This window comes from Strongylocentrotus purpuratus, unplaced genomic scaffold (assembly GCF_000002235.5).
Source record: "Strongylocentrotus purpuratus isolate Spur 01 unplaced genomic scaffold, Spur_5.0 spur5_scaffold_21, whole genome shotgun sequence".
Lineage (NCBI taxonomy): Eukaryota > Metazoa > Echinodermata > Echinoidea > Camarodonta > Strongylocentrotidae > Strongylocentrotus > Strongylocentrotus purpuratus.
Window position 1 is genome coordinate 32920547 of NW_022145607.1, and position 6578 is coordinate 32927124.

Sequence of the window (6578 nt, forward strand, 5' to 3'; positions counted from 1 at the left end):
TTGCTGTTTGCACGCGGCTATTGTACGCGTGTGTACCGTGTAATTAGTGCAGCGCTCCCACACATCGTGGTTGAGGGAGGAAGAAGACCAATTAAAACCCACACGCCCCTTTTTTTTTCATCTCCCACTCTCTCTCTCTCTCTCTTTCTCGGAACAACTTTCACTCATCTATAGATACAATACTTTCTCTCTCTTCCCACTTTTTTCTAACTACCTCTCTGCTTCAATCTTTCTCTCTCTTCTTTACTTTCTCTCTCTCTCTCTCTCTCTCTCTTCGCTACCATCTCTCTCTCTCTTTCCCGCTCTCTCACACTCTCTCTCCCTTCTCTCTCCTCTACCATATTTTCCTCTCCCCCTCTCTCTCGCTCTCCCTCTCTCTCTCTCCCTCCCCCTCTCTCTCTCTATCATCGATTTCGCCTTTCTTTCTTTCACACTCACGTTTTTCCTTTTTCTTCTACTCTTTACAGTTTTGTGATTTACTTCTTTTTATTTCCCGTTACCACTGTCTCACATTCCTATGTCATCTCCTTATATTTTTTCTTCCGACTATCATCTCGTTCCATCCTTTTTGTTTTCTTCTTTTTATTTTCTATCCTCTCCCATTCTTCTACCTCTTTTCCTACGATCTTTCAATCATCATAAATTGAAATAGGGAAAAATAAATGAGTTCATGTAGTCATCTCTTTCCCAAGACCACAATCAATATTAATAAAACTCAAATATATACTAAGTTCAGAATCGGTTCATATCTTAGGTAGTCAGCAAAAATGATCAATGATCTGTCCATGCGAGTTGAGGAAAACTGGAGGAAAGTACCCCTAAAATAACAAAACACACCAAAACAATTGTTTGAATTATGATACAACATTATTGTGAAATGATTCCCTCGCCCTAAACCTCTCAGTGACTCATATGCCCATCACACTTCGCGCACACCCTCAATTTCCCCCTTTTCTTCCCTTTTTACCGTAAATAATCTAATGCGTTTAAGATTTTCGTGCTTATGACAGGAACGTGCAAAAATGGCGATAGGTCTTTAAGAGTTTAATTGGTGGACTGTCTAAACCTCATTGTGAAGATCTGATGGTGTCATTGTACCCGTTAAGTGAGTGTCAAGTGTGTTTGACAACGTTGTATTAGTATCTTTGACTTTCGACTAACACGTAGGCTGCGTACCAGACCTAGTCGTGCATTAGAAATGAAAGACCCGGCGCTATAATTAGTATAAACTGTGATTAAATCAGATTAGTTTACACGGTTAATCACTACTTATGTGATGTGATTCATTAAGCGAAACCCCTAAATTATTTGATTTGAGAACGTGGATAATATGTATTCAACAAATAAACCAAAATATGTTTTAGTTACTTGATGTTCAGAATATACGCAATCGTTCTTGGTATGTTGATGTTTATTAGAAAATATCTATTGGAGAATTCGTATAATCATGTGAACCCAAACATAGCTGTTTTAAAGAGGACCACAACTGTTTTAAGAGGACCGCAGCGAGAGACTACGAACCAGCTGTCTTGTCCCCTCCTACATCTTCAAAAGAAATTAGCACCCTCACAATTTTTTTCTTCTCGCTCTCTGTAACCTTTAATTGTTCGTCTTAATGAGACCAATGATTACCAATGATTACCCTTTTCAAGTCATGAGCGGATCATCAAAAGAAGGAGGGGGGTGGTTCTGTTCCCTTTCTTGGCTTCTAAGAAAGTAATTTTGCTTTTGCTCTTTTTGTTTGAGTGTTAGAATCGGTCAAGTGCGGCTGTATCAAGTTTATCCTAATTGTTGCCAATATCTTGTTGCCATTTCGAGGGGAATTAACGGTACGAAATCTACATTGTCAGGAAAAGCGCTACGATGTCACTCGTTGAATTACGCTGAAGAGATGCCCGAATTTGTTTTGAGGAGGGGGGGGGGGGAGTGGGATGGATTAATTCAGTTTATGAATCTCCTTAGCATGACTTTCGTCAGATGATTACGATTATCACGTCTGGTATATGTCAACGATTTGGGACAAAAATTAAGGAAGATTGGATAATTAGTTTTAGGCCAATGCGCTTTCTTTATGGCATTATCCAAGAATGATCATGTGTTTTTATTTCGCCCAAAAAATGATGAGTATACATGTAAAAATAACAAAATCCCGCTTGTCAGCAACTTGATTTTTTTCTTCACACAAAGATGTTTGCGAAAAAAATTAAAGGTTCATGTACCAAAAATGTTGATAAAACAAGCAATAATATATTAACAGCATTAAATAAGAGAGCGAGCGATAGGAAGAAAAAAAGATAGGGAAAGGGAGATCTTAATGAGAGCAATGATTACCCTTTTTAAGTCCTGAGTGGATAGAAGGAGCAGAGGTGGTAATGCTATATATTTTCCTCCCTTTTCTTAGTTTCTAAGAAAGCAACTTAACTTGATCTTTTTTGTTTGAGAGTATGAACTTGTCAAGTGCGACTGTTTCAACCCTGTCTTTTGTTATCATTTTTAAAAATTCATTTTAGGTGGAATTAACGGGACGAAATCATTGTCGGGAAAGAAAAATCGCTGCGATGCGACTTTGTATAACACGGATGAGATGCTCGGTATTTTCTTTTTGGGTTGTATTACCAGTTCATAGCTTCTTAGTGTGGCTCTTGTCATAACAATGTGATTATCCTGTCTGATAGGTGAACAATTTGTGACGAACTTTGAACAATATTTAGTATTCTTAAAGATAACGAGTGGCAATGAATGAATGGAATCGGGGTCAGTCCTAAATGTTAAGAAAAGAATATAATTATCCTCAAGCGGAATTAATAATCCCTGAGTTTTACCCTGTACTCAGCAATCATCCCCCCCCCCCCACCTTCCACTGCCCCGCCCCTTCCATCTAAACCCCAAACGTGTTGATTAAACAGGGAAGAGGTTTTTGTTTATTCATTTCATTGTCAGCCACTTGAAAAGCTAATACGGGTGCAAGGAGCAACAAAAGGGTGTGAATCCCATTCAAATTGCGCCGGGTCCGTCCGCCTACCTCATTGGCACGAGCTATGATCTTGAAGCTAGATGCGGAAAATAATCAATATAAGCTTGCAAAACAGTTATCATAACGCCCCATTGTTTATGGGCTATTTGTTATCGTTCAATGATTTTTCTTGCTTAATTGCTGTTAGTTTTTCCCTCCATTTTCGAGTAATTCTAATACCACTTGTAATTGTGTGGTGAAGCACTTTCTTTTCCGTATTTCCCACGCCTGTATAGTTACACGAATTGTTGTACTCAAGCACGTATATATCTATATCTCTAGTTTGTGTATTTAAATTTAGTTGGGAGCTATAAACTCCACTTGCGATTAAATGTGTGGATTTTATTTGTTAAGATATACAAAGATTAAATAATCCATGATAATTCGAAGTTTTAAGTTATTTGAAATCTTCAACGTTCCTTCAAATTTGAGCAAAAGAAACGGACCTAATAGTTTGAAGAAAAGTATATTAAACTGGGACTTATACGCAATCCTTGGATTATCGTTAGAATAATCGTCTAAAAATGGTTTCTTTCTCCTTCTTTTTCTTTTCTCTTTTTGCTAAATGATAATCGTTTACATTTTTTTCTTTTTAAAGTCATCTCTTCTTTCCTTGTTATCATAAATAAACATGCGTTTCCTTATCTCCTTACAATTATATACCTCTCTTTCTATTTTTCTTTTCTTCTTCTTCTTTCAATTGAAAATTAAAAATCTCACCACCATCATCCCTGGTATTACTATTGATAATGTCGTCTGGGGTTGGATAACACCCATTTGACAGTCTGCTGTATACAATAATGTAGAGATTTACAGTTAGATTAAGGTCAAGTCGATCACAATGCGTCATTATGAATAAAGACATCAGTCCAGACATGGCAATTCTATGATGACAAACTTAAAGCATAGGTTAGCCAAATGTGGAAGGCTGATGAAAAATGTCTACATTTTATTGATAAAGAGAAAGGGCAAAATGATGTGCCTTTATTTTTGTATTTTTCTTACATAATGTACGTTTATTTGTCGCATTGAAATTGAGGAATAAAATTTGAGGTATTGTAAGAATATTTCTAACCAAATTGTTAAAAGTTATTTAAAAATACATCACTTGACAGACTAGACCCATTTAGTTGTATGAAAAGAAGAAAAAAAAATTATAAAGATTCTGAAGGAGCGCTATCATAATGGAATACGTTTATTTAAGTCATACATAAAAAATAAAATAATCTACATTATGCGATACAAAACATTACGTGATTCAAGGCCACATTATTTACTTGATGAACTATCAAAAAATTCAAGATATAAAATCATAATTCCTTAGATAAATTTGAGTCGTTGAAATATACAACATGCGCTGAAAAACATGTGAATAGAATGCTGGGCGCAAATCGGAAGAAAATGTTTCAAACTTTACAAACATTTGTGAACACTCCTCATCTCGATAAATAGCTATAATGTGAACAGACCCACTCTCTCTTCTTTACCTGGTTGAAACGTCCTTTTATAACGAGTCTTCAATTAAAAGTCAAAAGTTAAAGAGATATACCATTGTCTGCTGCAATGCTCGGAATCTTTTTACTGTAAACACCGCACACCTGAGCTACCGAATATTTGAATGGGCTCGACTTTCTCTCTCACTCTCTCTCTGTCTCTCTCTGTCTCTCCCACACAGGTGCAAAGCAAATTAAACGATCGACAAACAAAAGAGCAAATGAGAGCCCAGAACAATGGGCGTGGCGGTTTCCGAGTTATACCCTTTCGTTGGTTGTGTGTCGTCGCGGTGTTGGTGGTGGGGTGGCCGAATGGATTGGGAGAAAGGGGAAGAGAGAAACGAAGAGAGAGAGAGAGAGAGTGAAACTCAGTGAACAAGAGAACCAAAGAGAGAGAGAGAGAGAGAGAGAGACAGAGAGAGAGATACAGACATATAAAGGCAGATACATATAATTTCAGCGGTAAGGATAGGATGTGTGTCCGTGCGTGTGTGGGTTCGTACGTATGTGTGTAAGATAGAGAGAGAGAGAGAGAGAGATGGAGGGGCGGAGGAAAGGTACAGATAAGAGATATATAGAGACGGACGCATAGATAGACATAATTATGAAGAAGAGAGAAGGATAGAAGGTGTGTGCCTGCGTGTGTGGGTGAGTTTGTATGTGTGTAAGATAAAGAGAGATAGAGAGAGAGAGAGATAGAGAAAGAGAGATGGAGGGGTGGCGGATGAAAGGTACAGGTAAGAGATATATAGAGACGGACGCACAGACACATGAAGAAGAGAGAAAGAGGAAGGAGGGGGGGGGGATAGAAAGAGGAGAAAAAGGAGAGAGAGAGAGAGAGAAAAAAAAAAGAGTGAGAGATAGAGAGAGAGAGAGAGAGAGAAAGAGAGAATAACATTTGTTCCCCCCCCCCTTCATGGGTTGATTTAGCGGGAGCTTAAGACTGTGACTCGTCTGTTTGCCCTGGTCAAATTTACTGTCCGGTCAAAACTTCCGTTATTTTTAATTCAAATGAATCAAAGTAATTCCCCAGGGTTAAGGAAACCCACCACACAATACATTACAGGTGCTTTATAATAGATATCTACACCGTATCTTGCAAATTACCCACGTACCGTATACCATATAAATATTGTATACTCTGCTGTTCAATCTTCAGAAATAGTACATAAAAGATAAATTTCACCAGTAGCTTGTGTAAAGTATACTTGATTTGATTTATTTTTTTAATTTCATTTGTTTCCGTTTCGATAAGCATGCACAAGATCTATATCAATGTAATAATTGACACAAAATAATGTAATAATTTCGTATCAAAGGCAAGGCTATTAGGGTAAAATTTACTGTCCGGTCGAAACTTCCTTTTTTTATAATTTAAATGAATGGACAGGAATTTGATTTTTTTTTTCTTCGATCCTGCATTTCGTTCAAATTGATGTGAAGGGGTGTTTCTAGAAAGGTTATATATTGACAATAAATGCGATCACAAATAATTTCGTAAAATTATATCAAGGGCAATTTGAATACTTTTCTGCATAATCCATAGAATTCGATTTCGAGTTGCACGTTAAAGTCCGGGAGAAGGCCGACAGGAATTTGATTTCTTTTTTCATCCTGCATTTCGTTCAAGTTGATGTGAAGGGGCGTTTTTTAGAAAGCATATGTTTAAAATAAATGCAATAACAATAAAATTCGTAAAATCATACCAAGGGCAATTTGAATATTTTTCTGTATATTCCATAGGATTCGTTTTCGAGTTACATAATACGTCATTGTATTTGTTCGCAAATTCAACAGGTGATGCGCAAGACGATTAAAATTGCCTCGATTGAGTTTTCGAAAGTCTACGCGCTAGTTTTAATAGTGCCTTTGGTTTGGGCAAAGAGTGTTTAGAGCATATAGAAATAACCTATTGAAACTTTCCTGGTGCATAAATATTGATTTCATACCATAGAAAAACAAGACAGAGGAAGAGGATCAAGATAAAAAATATTATTTTCTTAATCAAAATAATACCTTATTTTTGTAAAAACACATTTTATAAAACAATCTTCCATTCCAGATTTAGCAAC